We start from the raw sequence: 20,703 nt of genomic DNA, 5'->3' as shown, positions 1-20,703 counted from the left end.
TCCACGGGCCTTATTCGAAACTATGTGACAACATATATTTGATTACCCCTCAAATGCATTACCCCACCTACGCAGCCGGCCCGATGTGGTTGTAGGCGGCTTGCTGTGTTTTTTCCCACCTGTACAGTATATTCTTTCCTTATTACTGAATCACATCGCTGGCCTGAATAAGGGTGTAGGCAGCGAGCTATGTTTTTGTACCTCTTTCCCTACCTTCAATAAAGGTTTTTTTTCACAAAAAAAAGTACACCATGACCATCATTGTTCCCCCCCCCCCACCCCTCATCGCAGCTGGATCAAGGCCACTGAAGAACTTCCCGTCAACTCCCTCAGCACCACCACTCTGCCAACGCTTCCAGACGGCAACATCACAGTGCACAACCTCCACGGATGGATCTCCAACTGCGCCAACACCCTGACACCCCTCCAGAGAAGACCAGGCAACATCACTCCAAGAAGGCTAACTGATTCACTCTCACACTCCACTAGCCCAGCCCCACCTGCAGACATCTCGAGAAGAGATGGAGCCACAACATCAATCAACTCCGTAACACAGTCACCCTTGCACCATGGCGCAAGGGTGTCTGCGTTGGCGCATGGCAGCCATTGTGTGTCAACATTCAGACAGGTTCACCCCACCGGTGCATCATTTTCTTGACGTACTTGCAGCGTGATTATTGCACCATGTTGCGCAGTATTTGCAAAGTGACGCATCTTGGCAGATGCGTGACCTTGTGATGCCCTGTGTCACATTATACCTGCATCAGGTATGATGTATGTAGGGTGGGCATTCCCACGCAACAAAGCCTCATAGGAGTGGCGCAGTGAAATCCATCAGATTTCACAGCAACAATTGTAGGACACCACTGTGTCAGCACCTTACGCCTGCCTCATGGCAGGCATAAGGGTGACGCAGTGCAACAGGGATAGGCGGGCCCCATGCATTGCTGGAGTTGCGTCATGCTTGTGACACAACTGCAGCAAAGCGTGACTTTAGCGCTGACATACGTCAGGATTCCAGGCATAGCTGTCATTAATTGCGACATGGAGCGCTATACATTGAATACAGCGCATCCAGGGAGTAGTGAAAAGTGTTGCAATGCTGTTTTGTCGCATCGATGCAACACTTTTCATGAAGAAGACCCAGGAATGCGCCCTATCTTATTGATAGTGCGCATTCCTGCCCTATAGTTTTGTTGCAGGGTAGCGCAGCAACGTTCCTTGCAGCGCTGTCCAGCACCAAAACCTTCTGAAATGAGGCCCGAAGTATTTGCACCATTTTTAAGACCAGCTGTTTTCAGGTCTTAAAACACTGCCTCTAACTGGAGTTAGAGGCAGTTTTTTTAGTTTTGCACCAGGCAAGGAATTGCTTGTAAATATGGCAAAGTGTGGTTAGCAGCAGTTTTGCATGGGAACGCCTACCTTGCATCTCGTTTTCGTTAAGTCCCGCTAACGGAGGTGGTGATCACAAAAATTCACGTTTACGCCAGAAAACTGCTGCTAACTGTGGTTAGTGGCAACTTGTAAATACGGCGATAAAAAAGAAGCTGCCGTAACGTCAAAAAATTGAAGCTACTGCGGCGTTAACTCCTTGTACATATGCCCCCCTGTCTTTTCTTCAGTTTTGACTACACAAGTTTATAGACTTTCTGAATGTCAAAAATGGTGCAGATGGGTTCAACCAAAGGGCTAGTCAGACATAACCCTTTCGCTGCCCTGTAAGTCATGAAAATAAGTCATGAAAAGGTGCCCTTAAAATGTGTATATATATTCATTGATTTGCCTGCTCCAGCCTAGTTTCTTTTAGTGCTCCTCATTGTTTTTCTCATCCTGAGAAAGGTCTGCCACTTACTTAGCAAGGTTGTCAAGCGCTCTGAAACCATCCTGGTTGAGTATGTGCTTTATAAAACAATAAGAAAGAAAAAAAAGGTAAATAAAATAAAACAAGCAGTTATTACAATGTCCCAGGTGCAGTTTGTTCTTAATTTTCCGATTAAATCAAATTTTTTTTCCACAACAGAAGACATTTTGTTTTTTTCATAGTAATAACACCAAATAACGCCAGCAAGAGGTAAAATATAGAAAGCTTTATTCCCATATATTCAACGGTGATCAAGGCTCACCGTCTCAAGAAACATCCATATTCGTATGAGGAGGACATTCTGCCAGTGATATTGTGATGCGGGAAGGGAGATGACTGTCACCCGCCAGTATTACAAATAGTAGGACTACCACTTCCCCCCATCGATTCGTCCCAATGGAATGGCCCAGTCTGAAAAGGAGAGAAGAACGATGGGGGTATCCAGGACTCCAAACCGATTTCCCTCACTGATTCCATGACCTGCAAGACAGAAGAGATCCCAGTGAGGTTAGGATAAGGAGAGGCACGGAGACCATGTGTTGAGTGTTCAAGCCAAAACATGGCTGCCTTCATTGATTCCTAGCACCCACTGTTTCCCACCCACAGACTTTGGTGACACTGCTATTCAACAGTTCATTCATGCTTGATATAGCTCTTTAAAAAGAAGTGTACGGACAGCTCCAAGACGTTTGTACATATTACTCTACAGGTAGATGAAGATATGTACGTATCTGAAGTACAGAAATGTATAAATGTTAAAACTAACTTAAATTACATCTGTCTGAATAGGGTGGTAACACATTTCTCCCAATATAAATAATCAATAGCAGACCATACCGTCGATCCAAACTTCTCCTCCAACAACAGGATCACTACCACCCATATAACACTGCTCACATGGTCAGAACACTATATCCTCCACTTCAGAATACCCACCTATCGAGTCACTCCTAAAAACAAAAACAGCGCATATTTGCGGCAATGGGGTAGAGTACCCGAAGAAGAATGGACCAAGACCCTACAGGAACAGCCACACCGGAAACCCTGATGTCAACACCAAAATCTTCAGTGAGAGGACACCGACTATGCCTACCACATTGCACTCTCCCGTATCAACACCAAAAAGAACAACAAACGCCCCAACTCGTACACGAATGACCTTTGGAATGTAAAATTCTGCTGCAAACAACTGGAAAGAAAATGGCGAGTCAACGAAGACACCACATAGCAAGCCGCCCTCAACCTCTGCCACAAACAGCTACTAACCTCTACCACAAACAACTACTAGACGCAAAGAAAAGAACCCTAACAATCAAACTCTGAGCCAGCTCAAACAACTGCAAAGAACTCTTTACTATCTGCAATGAGTCCTCTCCAAACCAGCAGTAGCCATCAGTGACATCAACTCATCCCAACCTCTCTGTGATGACCTCTCAAACTTTTTTTTACCAGAAGATTGCCAAGATCTCAAACAAATTTGACCCTCAGCCAACCTACCTGGACCTCCTCGACCAGCTGAACTCTGCCACCATTGCCAAACATCAGATCAACAACTGGACACCCCTGTCGAACAAAGACACTACCGCCTTGATGAAAACCATCGACTCAGAGACTCTTCTGACCCTTGACCCCACTTCTTCTACAACCTAGGAGCACCATCATCGCCCCTGCTCTCACTGCAACCATGAGCTCCTCCCAAACCCCAAACCCTTCCCGGCAAGCTGGAAAAATGCTGAAGTCACCACCCTGTTGAAGAAGCTATCAGCAGATTCCATCGCCCACAGAAACTACAGACCGATCTCACTCATACCTTTCCCTGCCAAAGTCATGGAGGAAGCCATCAACATTCAGCTCTCTGATCACCTGGAGCACCACCAACTCCTTGGCAGAACTCAATCAAGCTTCCACCCCAACCACTACACTGAAAAAAACAGCCCTTGTCACAGCCACTGATGATATTAGCCCTTCAGTAGGTATCCTCCTTCCTGACGGGAAGAGCACAACATGTGATACCCTACACCCCAGAACCAAAAAATCTCATTTGCCGGGTCCCTGAAAGCTCATCCCTCAACCCAACCGTCTTCATCGTATACATAGCCCCCCTGTCAGACATTGTCAAATCGCACGGTATAAACATTGTCTCATATGCTGATAACCGAATATGCTACTTACCAGTATGCATCTGTTCTTGGCATGTAGGGCTGCTGACATTCATATCTGTGCATAGATCGCCGCCTAGTGTTGGGTCCGGATGATTGCACATTGTTGTCCTGGAAGAGTCTTCGAAGTATCACGAGATAGGTGGCTCCTCCCCTGGACTACAGTGCGCATGGGCATCCCCTCCATCCTTAGATTGTTTTTCGCCATTGTGGCATAGATGGAGTGTAATACAGTGAATGATGACCATGCTAACTAGTAATTACTGAATGCTACAGGCGCCGGGGAGGAGGGTGGGCGATATGAATGTCAGCAGCCCTACATGCCAAGAACAGATGCATACTGGTAAGTAGCATATTCGGTTCGAGGCATGTGGGCTGCTGAATTCATATCTGTGCATAGATTATATAGCAGTCCCTCCATTTAGCGGCGGCTTCCCGTGCCAGCTGCAGCAGTCTGAAAAAGAGTTTTGAGAACAGCCTGTCCTACAGCTGCCTGCTGTCTTGAGTGTACATCTACACAGTAGTGCTTGGTAAATGTATGTATAGTGGACCATCTGGCTGCTCTACATATTTCCTCTAAAGGAATATTTCCCAGGAAAGCCATGGAGGCCCCTAACTTTCGTGTAGAGTGGGCTCTTGGAGGAATTGTCAGTGTGCGCTTAGCTTTTTCATAGCAAATCTGTATACACTTAACTATCCACCTAGCTATTCCTGCTTTGGAAATGGGGTTGCCTTTGTGCTGTGGAGAAAAGGCAATAAACAGTTGTTTTGTTTTCCTGAAATTTTGTGTTCTGTCAATATAGTACAGGAGAGCTCTTTTGATATCAAGTGTGTGGAGCATTCTCTCTGCGACATTCTCAGGATTCGGGTAAAAAACTGGTAGTTCTATGGATTAGTTCATATGGAACTGTGAAATTACATTGGGCATGAAAGTAGGGTTGGTGCGTAGTACGACCCTGTTGGCATGAACCTGTATAAATGGCTCTTGAATGGTTAGTGCCTGAAGTTCACTAACTCTTCTTAGGGAAGTAATGGCAACCAGGAAAGCTACTTTCCATGTTAGAAATTGAGTCTCACAAGAGTGTAGAGGTTCAAAAGGTGGTCCCATCAGTCTGGTGAAGACCACATTTAGGTTCCAGACTGGTGAAGGAGGGTGTCTTGGAGGAATGACACGTTTGAGTCCCTCCAAGAAAGCTCTGATGGCAGGCACTTTGAACAGTGAGAGGTACTGCCGGTTCTGAAGGTAAGCTGCCAGTGCGGTTAAATGTATACGGATAGAATTGTATGCTAGATTGCATCGGTATAAGTGTAATAGATAACAGATAATGTTTTGCGTTGATGCATCCAGCGGATTGATGTCATTATTTTTACAATAAATGACAAATCTTTTCCACTTAGCCACGTAGCAGGCTCTGGTAGTGGGTCTCCGTGCCTCCTTGATGATATTCATACAGTCTGGAGGCAAGTTTAGGTAGCCAAATTCTAAGATCTCAGGAGCCAGATCGCTAGGTTCAGCTGTTGTGGATCTGGGTGCTGAATCTCGCCATGGCTCTGCGTTAAAAGCGTGGGTGTTAGCCGTAGTCGTTGATGCGGTACCACGGAGAGTTCCACAAACGTGGTGTACCATGGTTGGCGTGCCCACGTTGGAGCAACCACGATGAGCGTCATTGAGTGTTGCCTCAGTTTGCGTGCCACCAGCGGTATTAATGGTGCTGGGGGAAAAGCGTACGCAAATCTGCCTGACCAGTTCATCCATATTGCATTGCCCTGCGACTGTGGATGTGGGACCCTGGCGGCAAAGTTTTGGCATTTTGCGTTTTCCCTTGTGGCGAATAGGTCTATCTCTGGATGACCCCACTGTTGGAAGTACGGTCGTAGTACTGACGGATGTATCTCCCACTCGTGTATTTGGTGGCTGTGTCTGCTGAGCAGATCCGCCATCTGGTTGTCCTTGCCCGGGAGGTGTTCCGCCATGAGGAAGATGTTCCTCTGAATGGCCCACTTCCACATGCTCTGAGCCAGATGAGACAACTGTGGAGAGTGTGTCCCTCCCTGCTTTTGCATGTAGTACATGGCGGTCATGTTGTCCGTCCGGATCAACAAGACTTTGTTGCACAAGTGTACTTTGAATGCCTTCATTGCAAGGAAGATTGCCATGAGTTCCAGAAGGTTGATGTGCATCCTCCGTTGCTGTGTCGTCCATTGTCCCTGCACTGTGTAATTGAGTACATGAGCTCCCCATCCCTGGAGAGATGCGTCCGCCGTCAGTATGATTTGTGGGACAGGTTCTCGGAACGGTCGGCCCTTGCAAAGGTTTTGTGGATTCCACCAATGCAGAGAGTTGTATGCCCGACCGCTCACCAACACTAGGTCCTGCAATTGTCCGTGAGCCTGATTCCACTGACGTGCCAAGCACTCCTGAAGCGGACGCATATGTAACCTCGCGTGCGGGACTATGAAGATGCAGGAGGCCATCATGCCTATCAACTGCATAAACACTCGTGCCGGTAGTGAGTGTTGAGGTTTGAACTTTTTTATGAGCAACTGCATGATGTTGATCCGCACTGAATTGGGCTGTGCCTTGGCTGCCAGAGTGTCTATGGTCGCGCCTAGGTACTGCTGTACGTGGGTGGGTTGAAGGTGGGACTTTGGATAATTCAGGGAGAATCCAAGGCTGTGAAGAAGGTGAATGGTGTGGGTCATGTGGTTGGCACACTGCTGGGACGACTTTCCCTGGATAAGCCAGTCGTCCAGATAAGGATAGACATGTATGTGCTGTCTCCTTAAGTGCGCCACCACTGTTGCCAGGCACTTGGTGAACACTCTGGGTGCCGTTGTTACTCCGAAAGGGAGGACTTTGAACTGGTAATGTTGATTGAGAACAGTGAACCTGAGATATTTTCTGTGTGATGGGTGCATGGGTATATGGAAATATGCATCTTTGAGATCTAGTGTTGCGAGAAAGTCTCCCTGCTTGAGCAACGGCAGCACCTGTTGCAAGGTGAGCATGTGAAAGTGCTCTGACAGAATGTAACGGTTTAGAGGTCTTAAATCCAGTATGGGTCTGAGAGACCCGTCCTTTTTGGGGATCAGAAAATACAGTGAGTACACTCCTGATCCCTGTTCGTCTGCTGGCACGAGTTCTATGGCTCCTTTTTGGAGCATACTGAGAACTTCCTGGTGTAATAAGTGCAAGTGCTCTGCGGACATAGGACGGTGTCTTGGTGGTATGTTTGGTGGAGTGGATGTGAGCTCCAGACAATAACCGTACTGGACAATGTCTCTCACCCACCTGTCTGTAGTGATGGACTTCCAGAACGGCAGGAACTCTTGGAGTCTCCCCCGACAGGTGTTACGTGGTCGGGGGGCAGTGACAAGGCGTCACTGTTTGTTGGTGGCGGAGGACCTGGAGCTGTTTCCTCGGCCTCTGCCCTTGACGTTGTTTCCACGGTATCCACCTCTGTTATTCTTATTATAGGTGGTCTGTGTACCTTGTTTAGTGTAATGCGACTGTTGGGAGTTCTGGCCTCTAGATGGTCCTCTGTTGGTAGAGCGACGAAAGGACCCGCTCCTAAACTGCTGTGATTGCAGAGCCCCCATAGACTTTGCAGTCTCTGTATCTTTCTTGATCTTTTCTAGGGTGGTGTCAACTTCGGGGCCAAAAAGGGAGTCAGGGTTGACAGGTTGATTGAGTATCGTTGTTTGTATCTCTGGTTTGAATCCTAAGATTCTCAACCAAGCATGCCGTCTTAACATGATGCTGGTGTTAATAGCCCTAGCTGCAGTGTCCGCTACGTCAAGAGCGCACTTAATGGAAGCGTTGCTTATGAGCTTCCCTTCTGTAATAAGCGACTCTGCTCCTTCCTTGAACTGATCTGGGAGGTGCTGTAGCAGTATCTCTAGGGTGTCATAATGCGCCCTGTCGTATCGAGCCAGAAGTGCCTGAGTATTGGCAATTCTCCAGATGTTAGCTGCCTGTGCAGCAACTCTTTTTCCTGAAGTTTCCAAGACCTTAGACTCCTTGTCAGGGGGAGGAGCATCACCCGTAGTCTGTGAATTGTCTCTCTTCCGAGCATTGGACACCACCAACGAGTCCAAAGGCAACTGGCCTCTTATGTAGGTAGGGTCCACAGGAGCTGGCCTATATTTTTTGTCAATCCTAGGGTTTAGTACTCTCGCCCTTGTGGCCTCCTTAAAAATGTCATTAGCCGGTTTTAGGACCCCCTTCAGCATGGGCAGAGTCTTAACAGATCTTTCTGAGGTAGAGAAGGTATCCATCAGAAAATCATCCTCAATAGGATCAGTATGGAGCTGTACGTCATGATTTTTAGCTGCTCTCTCAATCAAGGCATTGAAAGCAGCAGTATCCTCAGTAGGAGATGATTTTACCACATATGCCTGCGTGTCTGGAGCAGTATGTGGGTCCCCTGTACCAATATCATCCACCCAAGGTAGGTTTTGATCTTCAGGGTCAGTGTCCACAGGATAAGTGTCCTCAATATCACCAGCATCCCCTGCATCCTCATCAAATTGTGTGGGTGAGAATGACTGAGGCTCCTGGTCATAATAGTGAACATGTTCTACTAGCACTGGTGACGTGGGCCTCTTCTTCTTCAATGGAATTTTGTATGGCTCCATTGATTTCTCTGGCAGTATCTTTCGCTTATATATTGACAGTCTACCAGTCTCCGCATCGATAAACTGCCTTGGCTCCTCATCTTCCTGAGGGACTTCGACAGCTCTCTGTCCCATTGGCATTCCTGTCGGTGCTTCGACAGGTTTCTTCGGGCCGATCCCTTCTTGCGGCTCGAGACCCTTCTTTGCGTCGAACATCTTCGGTCATACCGCCGGTGGTAGTCCGAATTTTATGTGCATCGACGCGATGTGAACCGTGCTGACCGTCTTCGGCTGCGGGGGTGCTTTTGCGCCGAGCATGGAAGCCGTGTCGCGGATGCGGAGTAACGACTCCGACACCTTCTTCTTTAGGAGGGGAGACGGTGTTGTTGAGTCGACACGTTCCGTCGATACCCTCTTGGACGTGGCATCTAACCCCGAACCAGACGCCGTGTTCTCGACACGAGGACCGGGATGGGTCGGCCGTCGCGAGGCGCTCTGTATTTTTGTGTCGACGATCCTCGGCGCCGATTTTTTCGGGTCGGCAACCTTGACCTTGTTTGTCGGCGCCGCCTTCGGCTCGACGTCCCCATGAAGTCTCCGTGCGTCGACGGCCTTCTTTTGTTTGTTCGGCTCCGAGGGCTTCGAGGCCTTGTTGCCGATGAGAGACTCTTTCACTTTCGGTTTCGAGGTAGGTGCCTGTGCCTTCAGTTTCGAATGATGGCTCTTTCGATACCGATGGCTCTTTAGGGTAGTTCGTAGCCGGGCCTTTATGCGGGGCTGTAGAACCAGAGGAATGATCTTGGGTAAGGCCTTGTGGCGATCTCTCGACCTGAGCCTTATCGAGTGTCTCGTTGGGTCCTGTACCGACATGTGGGCCTAGCTCATCTCCTGAGCCATCTTCCTTGGCCCCAAGGGCCTCCTCGTCGTCTCCTACCTCTTCGACGACACCATCTTCATGTTCGTCTAGTATACGTTCGTCTTCGGCATCATAGTCGGAATCGCGCTCCGAATCCGGATCCGAGAGCTCCCCCCGAACTTCAAGGTCCACGACCTCCTCATCTTCTGTCCCAAAGATGTTGTCCGGGTTCGGCGTCGCTTTCTGCGCCTCGAGCCGAGCTGCTCGACGAATGCGAAGGGTCTTCTTCGAGCGAAACCTGGAACATGCCATACAGGTGGCTTCGCCGTGGTTTGGAGAGAGGCACTTGTTGCACACCGGGTGCACGTCGAAGCGAGCATACTTAGCGTTGCAAAGAGGGCAACGCTTAAAGGGGCTATTCGATGTCTTTGGTTCCATCGTTGATGATCTACTCGAGAACGCCCTCGACAAATATACTTGGCGCCGAACGAAAACAATACCGACGAATGTAAAGGCCTAAATACTCAAAGAGCTAAGATTAGGACATCCGAACCCAATGGCGGAAAAAAACAATCTAAGGATGAAGGGGATGCCCATGCGCACTGCAGTCCAGGGGAGGAGCCACCTATCTCGTGATACTTCGAAGACTCTTCCAGGACAACAATGTGCAATCAACCGGACCCAACACTAGGCGGCGATCTATGCACAGATATGAATTCAGCAGCCCACATGCCTCGAACGCACAGCTCAGTCTCTCCATAACTGACAGATCCAGCGCAGCTAAAACCAACTTTGCCAACTGCACGAGCATTGTCGCATCATGGATGAGAAACAACTGCCTCCAGCTTAACTCAGGCAAAATCAAAGTCCTGATTTTCGGAAACAACCACTCCCCCAGGATGGCTCATGGTGGCTCTCTGAACTGGGCCCCCCACCTACACCTACTGATCATGCCAAGAACCTCTGGATCATCCTAGACACCAACTTCACCATGATTAAATAGATCAATGTCATCTCCTCATCATGCTTCCTTATCCTGAGAATGCTACACAAGATTTTCAAATGGATCGAGATGGACACCAGACAAATGTTCACCCAGGCTCTAATCACAAGCAAACTCGACTACAGAAATGCCCCCTATGCCGGAATTCCAGCCCGCATCCTATGCAAACTCCAAACCACCCAGAACACCGCTGCCAGACTCATCTTGGACAAACCACGAAACGCCCACATCTCACCCACCTCAACGCACTCCACTGACTCCAAGTCCAGGAAATGCTCATGCATGCCTACAAAGCCCTCCACAAAAGCAGACCAGCATATATCAACCACTGCCTCAACTTCTACCCAGGCTCCTGCATGCACCCATTGCATCAAGAAGACCATATGTGGAAGATGATCCTTCTCACACATTGCAGCCAAAGCCTGGAACGCCCTCCTGTAACACCTCAGAACCGCCCCCTCTCACATGCAAATTCCAAAAAAGGCTCAAGACCTGGCTCTTCCAGAAAAAGCAGGCATGATTTCATCTGTCCACCTTTCTTGGCCCTTGCCCTACAAAGTGCCTGGATACCTTTGCGGGGGACTACCTGTGCTTTACAAATCCACATAGCATAACATATACATACACATAACATGTGCTTTGTATAAAAAAAAAATATCTTATTCAGCTGACCCTATTGTGATTGTCTTTCCGTACACCTTTGAGCTGGAGGTTGTACAAATTCTATGCCGGTCACCAGTGGCTCGCCTTTGCGCCATAGCATAACCTGTGTATCACAAAGTAGCTATTTTTAGTGTGAACACTGCAGATGACATCAATGGCAGGTGACTCTTTGTAAATCTGATGCTGCACAGTTTGCTATTGTTCATGCAATTTTAGCACAGCGCTTCATCGTGTTAAATACAGCAAATCCAAGTCAGGGTGTAAATGTTTGTGGCTTTCCTCAAGTTAATGTATTTTTCTTGCATTTTGCGGCGAAATCACATTAATTTGGCTTTCATGGAGTCTGCATATTATGTGCATGGAGTTTGGCTGGCTCAGTGACAGGACAGATATTGTATAATTTTGTCAATAGAGTTTAAAATCAGATCCCTGATTCAAGAAGGTATTTATGTGTGATTGATGTCTGCCACCTTAAGAACTAAGGTGTTTAAGGGAATGTGATTTAATATGTTAAGTTTGAAAATCATGTATAATCCTGTCTGTCATTGAATGTTTAGAGCGTTAACAGTCAAATATAATAATTAAATAATATGTATTGTCTACCGAAGAATTACTTTGTCATTTTCATACATCTTAGAGAATGAAAGTCTTCCAATAGGGTACATAAATACTGCCTCTCAGATAGTGACTCTATGAATGTGTTTATTGTACATAAACAGGGCCAATTTGTTGGAGAAGCAATGTATTTAGCCTGTAGTCTAGTGTGGTATCTGACTCTTCCTTCTTCCCTACCGGTTTTACAAAAGTATGTGATAAATGATTTGTAAAGGATATGCTGTGTTACATTATTTATATAGCACCGATCACCACTGTTATGGCATTGCAGCACATCCTCGAGCTGGACACCCTTTCTTGCAAACCTCGGAAGCCATCCATTTAACTAGAAGAGCCATCATTTGATAGTTTGTGTTGCTGGTGATTGTGTGTAGTGAGCAGGGCGTTTGTTCTGTATTAAGTTCCTACCTTGTTGTATGAGTTAGCATGAAGTTAAAGTCAGTCTGATCTTGAAAGATATTTGTAGTATTATGTGTGTAGGGTAGGTATGATGAAGAGTTTTTCTATGGTTCTACTCAATTTGGGGTATTGGTTGTCCGTTGTTCCATTTGACAGTTGTATTCTATTTATGTATCACAATCCAGGTCATTGTCTTATGATGCTTCTAAGGTGTGTGTTGGTGTGGCATGTGATTGTTGCATTGCTATGGCTGCCCTTTGCCAACTCTACATCTCTGGACCCGTGGGTTCCGTCTAGACTGGGCTTTAATGGCGATGACCATTTGTACGACAGATTAGACGCATGGAATGTGGAGTGTCCAATAAAGCCTAAACATGCTATATCTGAAGGAGTGTTGAATGTTTGTGGTAAGCACTGCATCTAATGCGCAGATTGATGCAACGTGTGGTGAGTCTTGGTTGCTGATACACATGCATCCAGAAATAGCTATTCTCTAAGCCCAAGTAGCTCCTGGGGTAGCTTCACACTCAGCCTCATTAAAGTACTGTATTATAAATCTCTTCAACGTACTGCTCAGTCCCCATCAAGACCTCAAGCCTAGACCCCTCACTGCTTGCCACCGGTGTTGAGCCAGTTCTCCGTGGCCTGCATGACCCAAGGTCAGTTAAACAATCCTTGTAACAAGTATGGCTGCTCTGCTTGGGGACATAGATACAGATACTACTGTTAGTTAACTCACTGAATTTGTGGGCCTTAAAGTTTATGGTAGTGTCATTGTTTTGCTAAATGATGCAAAACTTTATTATTTTAAAGTAAATATGTTCATTAGCTTTATGAATTTCATATACAGTTCCACCCAAGACCACATCTAGTCAGGGTCTTTCATAAAGTGCTGGCTCGAGAAAAAGAGGGGTCCATTTTAGATTAATGGATTGGAACTCTCTGAATATATCCGAGCAACACTCCAAAAGTAAACGTACTACGCAAATACTAATAAAACAATAGATTACAACACTTACATACTTCAAAAGACAGCATAAACAATTCATTGAATACTAGCAGAGTTTCGAGCAGCTGGGGCTGGGATCAAGACATAATATCAATGTTCCCAGCCTGCTTTAGCTTTCCCCGTCGTAGGGAAAGCCCCTTCGCAGGGTGCTGGGTCTCCTTTGGTTGAAAGGGATGAAATACCTAGACAGATGTGGGAGATCTGACCATGCTCCTGTCTCATCCCCTCCGTCTTGAACCTGGTCACCTTGCTTCATCCTAACATTTCTGCTGAAAGTGGTGAGAACCTCATCAATATCAGGTTGCAAACCTCAGAGATCAGAAGTGTGCAAAGCCATCGGTGTGCCTAGAAACCCCTGGTCACTATTGACCATCTCAAACACCTTCTCACCCCTTTGTCTCCAAAGCATTTTTTGTTTTGCCAATAACTTTGGCGGCTCTTGTTGAATCTTCATGAAATTAAAAATAAAACATCTGATTTTTGGTTCAGCTGCTGTGTTAAAAGTTTCAGGGTCGTCCGTCATGCGGGGGCCAAGAAAAAAGGAGGGTCGCAAAACGTGCTTTCCCCATGTTATGTCTATAGGGATTTTTCATTTTTTTGAACACGACTACAGCCCGAACAGCTGAACGGAATCACAACAAATTTGACAGAAATCTAGCTGTTGGTCCAGAATGCGTGTTTCTTGTGATTTGGTGTAAATCTGATCAGTAGTTTCAGAGATATTTACGTTTAAATAATATAGATATCTGGGGACGAGAGTCCTAGCAGTGAACTTACAGATTCTACTGAAATTTGATTGCCTGCTAACGCTCCAACCAGGAGATGTTGGCAGCCATCCTGGGACTCGGTTTGAAGCCGAGTCCCCCCCAAAAATGTAAAAAACAAAGTTAGAGGGGGCAGGGTAGGAATACCCTGACCCCCAAATATGGTGGGGGAGGAGTCAAAAGTATTTTATTTTATTTCATTTTGCCGCAAGGACATGGGTGGACCCGCAGATCGGCAGCAATAGTAAAAAAAAAATGTGCAGGCTCTCGCGCTTCTTTTAAACGAAACCTCCGGGTGGGTCAAATTCCAGGGGCCTATGAAAAATAAAGGAGGGGTGCATGGGGTCCCCAGCCTAGGTTTTAATTAAACCCCTGGGACCATCACCTTCCCGGGGTTTTTGTTTTGAATTATGCAGCAGCAATCCCCGGACCCGGGGACAACCACCTCCCCAGGGCTTGTTCACTTATTAAATGGGGGGGCTCTCGGACCCCTTCCCAGCCCCAGGGACTGCCAACTTCCTGGGGCTTTACCATAAAAAATGCAGAGGGCCGTGTGGACCCCCCCCTCGCAGCCCCAGGGGCAGCCAACTCCCCAGAGCTTTAACTTTAATTAATGGTGGGCCGTCACGGCAAGACCCCGCTATGTCTCAGGGTGCCTTCACTGCTCCCGCCAAGTCATAGCAAACTGTGCTCGCATTCAGCAAGCGAGAGCAGGGAAATGCTCTTGCTTGCTGAAAGTGAGCACAGTTTGCTATGACAGAGAGGGAGCTACATGTTAGCAGCTCCCTTCGTGTCAAAGCAATGCCAGCTCCTGCAGGAGGCGGGGAGCCAGCAGGGACCGTGGGACCTTGAGGCTCCCCCGTGGTCCCAGTGATGAGTGGGTGCCCTGGAGTCACCCACTTTAAATGGCCCAATTCGGCCTGGAGAGGGGGACTGTGCAGCCCCTCTCCCGCATCTTTAAATGGCCAGGCCCAGGGGATGCGGTCCCCAGGGTGAAATCGGCCCGGGGACTACTACCTCCCGGGGCAAATTCTATAAAAATAAGAGGGGCCGTGCAGCCCCCCTCCTTGAGGCAAGGATGGCCCTGGGGACTGCCCCCACTTCAGGGCCGGACCCTGCTATGTCCTGGGGTGCCCACCCCGAGACTCAGCTCTTTATTATGGCTTGGCAGGAGCTTCACGGCTCCTGCCAAGTCATAGCAAATTGTGCTCGTTTTCAGCAAGTGAACACAATTGCTTTGACAGAGAGAGCTGCATGTTACACCACTAGTGAAGCTCTGACATGTCTGATGCCCTACCATGCCTAATCCCGGTAGACACCCTTGTCGTTTATTTATACAAACATGGGTAGCTATTGACGGGCACATTTAATACACATGCACACCAAGCCATTCAAAGGGGATTCGACAAAAATTCGACCAAAACTATGCAAGAAACCCCCCTCACGATTAATAAAACACACATCCACTGCCGGATGTGTAATACTTTTTATTTTACTCTCTGGAAAGGGGACGAACATCACTTGAGAGTCACAGCGCGCTCCTGGCAGAGCCCAATGCTGTGTTACACCCACCATTGCCTGCTGAGTGCCACACACCTCTGTGTTGTATTCCACTAGCTAGTGCATATGCTATGACACTCTCTAGCCCATGTGCACTGTAACACCACCCCGTGAATATGTCATGCCACACTTGTCTTCGCACGGGTTATATTGCCCCATCTAACATGCCTTCCTCGATGCCTATGTTATAACGCACAGTGCTATGCCATACATATTACAATCTGGGATCCATATCTTTGTCACAGTGCATATGCAACGTTACACTCCCCAGCACATATTTTATATTACAACTTTAGAGACTAGTTAGGTTACACAACACTGCCCTGTGCATATTACACTCCAAGGCGCATATCGCATAGCACGCACTAGTGCCTGTGCTATCTCGCGCTCTCCAATGAATCTGTCATTGCGCACAATGTATTGCATATTATATTTCACGCCCGGTTCATCTTATATCACACTTTTTGGTGCATAGTTTATACCATACACTATATCTAGTTTTCATTTTCAATCGTGCTCTCAGGACTATGTTCTATATAACACTGTGTTCACCTACCCTTTTCACGGGCATTACATTTTGCGATAGGGGGTGGAGGGTCAGGGGGTGTTTCTGCCAAGTGAGCCCGGAGTCACAGTCACAAACGTCCTCTTCTTCCTGAATAAAAGTGAGATTATGCTGCATACTTGTTCATATTTTAAGTAGTTCGCACAGACACACGTTTTAAAAACAATAAAGTTCCTAATACCCGCCTTCTCTGAACAGTTAGCTTGCTGCCCCATCCCCCTCCTCCCTATCCTCTGTTGTGTGAATCCATGGACTAGCCTCCTCCCTCCTGCCATGCATGGTCTGATGTGTTGCCACTGCCCTCAATTTAGTCTGATGTACCAGTCCACTCCTCCTGCCCTCCATTGCCCAATTCTATGTCCCATCATTGACCTCCTGCTTAAACTCTGTGCTTAGCTTGCTGTCCCTATTCTCCTTCCCCCTGCCCTCCGATGTCTTTGTGCATGCCCCTGCTCCATCTTTTTTGCCCACCATGTTCCATGGACCTGCCACTCCTATCTACTCTGAGTGTTCTGTTGAGCTGCCACTCCCCTCCCACCTGCCTAGCATTGTCAGATGACTGTAACCTGTCCCTGCCACCTCCACCCTGCCTGTCCACATGCCATGCCCCTATCCTCTTCCTCCTGTCCACATGGTCCATTGTACTGCCACACCCTTCTGCCCTCCCTGGTCTGTTGTGCTGCAACTGCTCCTCCTGCCTGCCCCGTGCGGTCTGTTGTGAGGCCCCTTCCCCTGAACTTTCTTGTCTGTGCACAGGTCCTGACCCTCCCTTCTATCCTCCATCGTCCTTTGTGCATGCCCCTGCACCCTCCTTCTTGCCCATCATAGCCATTGTGCTGCCACTAACCCTCCCACTTGCCATGCATGGTCTTCTGTGCTGCCATGGCTCCTCCCACCTTCCCTGTGTGGTCAGTTAGCTGCCCCTGACCCCCTCCCACCTTCTCTCCATGGTCTGTGTGTATGCCATCACAGTCTCACTGTTGCTCTTCATGGTGTGTCTTGTTTCTAGTGCCCATCCTGCCTGACCTCCATGGCTATCTTGCTGCTCCTGCCCTGCCCCCTTGCCCCCAGCCCTCTGTTTACATGTGCAGACCCCTACTCCCTCCCTCCTGGCTTGCCTGTTCCATTGTAATGCCCCTGATCCGTCCCTCCTGCCCTTTATGGTCTGTTATGCTGTAGCTTTCTCTCCTGTCTGTCCATTATGGTCAGCTAGCTACCATCGCCTCTTGCCCCTCTGTTCTCTGTTGTCCATGTGCATGGTCCTGTCCCCTCCCTCTTGCTTTCTATGGATTGTTGTGCTGCACTCCCGTCCCACATGCCCTGTGTGGTGTATTGTGCTGCTGCAAACCCTGATGCCTGCCCTGCAGGGTCAGTTTGGTGCACCTCTCCATGTCCCTCCTGTCCTCTGTTATCCAAGTCCATGTCCCTACCCCATTTCCTTCCATGATCCAATGTACCATACTTGCGAACATTTTGAACTTGGTAAGAGGGAGATTTTGAAAAAAAACTGTGGTATTGATTTTCCCCTTTGAATTACATTGAAAAAGAGGAGATTGTAGACAGGAGACAGATCAAATAAAGCCCATTTGAGCTTAAAAACATTGGACGTTTCCTGGCTGAATCGGGTCTGTTGGCATGTATGGTTGTACTACCATTGCCTCTTCCTTCTGCCCACAATGGTCTATTACATTGCCACAGCCTCTCTTGCAAGTCCTGTATTGTTGGTTTGTTGCCCCTGCCCCCCTTTCCACTGCCCTCCATAGTCTGTCGTGCTGCCACGGCCCTTCCTGCCTGCTCAGTGTGGTTAAATTGTTACCTTTGCACCCTCCTACCTGCCTTCAATTTTCAGAGTCTGTGCCCCTGGCCTCTGCCTCTCAACAGTATCCTAATGAAGAACTAGATTGCTAACATTCTATATTTACTACAAAAGTGTGGAACGCCTGACGTCATCTTGATGTAATCAAAACTGTAATACCTAGAGCATTTCCTTTAGAAATTACATATATGAGAGGGTCTTATTGACATCAAAATTATAGTTAGTGCTCTAAAAGACTAAAATAAGGACATATTTTCTGAGTTTTCAAATAGCGACAAAGCACTTTTAAATTATTTGTTATCTTTATGTTTTTTTATCCAGTTGACCACTTGATTAAATGTTGCACTTAGGGGAGAGGATGTGGTGCTACTTCCAGAACTGCAGACTTTGCAACTGGGGACCAGGTTGGAGTTTCTGCTTCAGCTCGACATTCTGTGATTCTGGTCAAATCACTTAGTCTCCCCATGTCTACAACCAAAATGAATTTGTTGTTGTGTGATGTAACCAATGCTCATGTAAAGCACTCCAATACCTGACAAGTCTGCACTATATAACACTGCAAAAACACAAAATAATAAGTGTTTTACACACTTATGTCATTGGGCTATATTTGGGCTACATCTGGGTGATTTTGGGCTACATTTGGGCTCTTTTGTCTCCGGTGGCCATTTTGGGAGATTTATTTGTTAAGAAGTTTTCTAATTTCCTCATGTACTGCAGTCTCCTCAGTAGGAAATGCTTTCAGTTTTTTACTTTGATTCCATCATGAAGGTATTCAGATATGTCACACATTAGATCACTGTAGTAAAACTAGTGTTCACCATGGAAGTCTGCTCCTGGTATTAAAAGTGCATGTTTCAGTCTGCATGTCAGAATTTTTTAATGAAATAGAAGAGGATTTGAGAAGTCACTCAAAATGTGCCCTCATTTTCTTTCTTCAGCATTAATAATAATTTCTATGGCAAAATGAACCCCCTCATTGTGTTCCTTTTTAAATTAAATGTTTTAAGTGTTACCAGTTTATTCCAATCAAGATGGCTTCAGGTGTGCCATACTTTTGTCATAATGAAGACAGTAAGGGCTCTAGTTGTTTTTAAGAACACTCTGGGACATTCTGTCATTGGGCTATACTTGGGCTACATCTGGGTGATATTTGGGCTACATTTGGGCTCTTTTGTCTCTGGTGGCCATCTTGGGAGACTTATTTGTTATGAAGTTTCCTAATTTCCTCATTTACTGCAGTCTCCTCAGTAGGAAATACTTTCAGTTTTTTACTTTGATTCCATCAAGAAGGCATTCAGATGTGTCACACATTTGCCATAAATTCAGAATGTTAGCACTCTTTTTGCTCATTAGATCACTGTAGTAAAGCTACTGCTCACCAGGGAAAACTGTTGCTGGTATTGAAAGTGCATGTTTCAGTCTGCATGTCAGAATTTTTTAATGAAATAGAAGAGGATTTGAGAAGTCACTCAAAATGTGCCCTAATTTTTCTTTCTGCAGCACTAATCATACTTTTTATGGAAAAATGAACCCCCTCATTTTGTTCCTTTTTAAATTAAATGTTTTAAGAGTTACCACTTTAATCCAAGCAAGATGGCTTCAGGTGTGCCATACGTTTATCATAAGTAGGACTGTTAGCGCTCTAGTTGTTCTTTGGAACACTCTGGGAAGCTGCAGTAGAACACAAAGGAATCAACTGACAATCTCTGCCCTTGTTGGATGTACATGTTTTACTGAGAATGTCAGACTTCATTCTCACATGACTGAGAAAGATAATGTGAATTTACAGAAAATATGCTCTCAGTTTAGCTTATAGATCACCTTCCAAACCTCTGTGGGAAAAGCATGAGAAAATATTTTTCTCTCAATCATGATATCCCAGCAGAAGGCTTTTTCACATGGTGAAATCACCTTAGAACATACCACAATTCCTAAAATGAGTATGGTACCATCAACAAATGATTTATAATGTAACTAAAGTCTTAAAACCTTCTATTAACTGCAATGCTTTTTAATGAGGTGCTATCATGTATATTGGCCCCAAGATGGCTGCCAACACTTCTTGGATGAAGTGCTGACAGCCAATCAGATCTCAGTATGAGATGTGTGGTTAGGCTCCGCCCACATATATATATGATTTTACTTTTGATTTTCTCAGGAACTACTGAACAGATTGACACCAGACCTGCAAAAGGCACTTCCCTGACCTGAGGACTACCTCTCTGCCAAATTTCAAGTAATTCTGTTCAGCCGTTCGTGCTGTACCTTGGACTAAAGATCCCTATGGAAAAATACATGGGGAAAACGCGTTTCGGGACCCCCCTTTTTTCTCGGCCCCCGCTTGACGAATCACCCCGAGACTTTCAGGGTAGGAGCGGAGCGGAGCACCCCACCTATTTTGAAAATTTTGCGAGGATTCGTCAACCGGCGCCAAAGTTATTTCAAATAGAATGTTGCGGATTTCCTCTGGAAACACGGTCCTAACTATAACTATCTACTGGCGACCGCCAGTAGATAATGTGTGTATATAATATACATCTTCACTGAAAAAACAAAGGTTACAGGAATGTTATATTTAGGCTCAGGTTTCACTCATACAAAACCAGTGAAATTCAAAAGTTATAGTTAGCTGAACCAACTACAACACGCACTATAGTTATAGTGTGTATATATATATATATGCATACAAATTCGTCCAAAGATTTAGAGACGCACACAAAGGCAGGCGGACCCAGCATCGGTTGAAGAGTCCTTTATTCAGCTAAACCAGCCTCGCGCTGCACATTTTCTTTTATGCGCTGTTGGTCTTGCTT

The 20,703-nt window shown here is 46.6% G+C and overlaps 1 long non-coding RNA gene across 1 annotated transcript in view; it reads right to left on the bottom strand.

The window, feature by feature from the left end:
* Positions 1-2,072: 2,072 nt before the first annotated feature.
* LOC146809793 (uncharacterized) overlaps positions 2,073-20,703 on the bottom strand; it is a 103,483-nt gene continuing 84,852 nt past the window's right edge. The window contains exon 3 of the long non-coding RNA XR_014966487.1: positions 2,073-2,341. This is a non-coding gene — a long non-coding RNA (uncharacterized LOC146809793). The remainder of the gene's footprint in view (positions 2,342-20,703) is intronic.

Source organism: Triturus cristatus, chromosome 7 (genome assembly GCF_964204655.1).
Source record: "Triturus cristatus chromosome 7, aTriCri1.1, whole genome shotgun sequence".
NCBI classification, from domain to species: Eukaryota; Metazoa; Chordata; class Amphibia; order Caudata; family Salamandridae; genus Triturus; species Triturus cristatus.
This window is presented reverse-complemented; position numbering and strand designations above follow the sequence as displayed.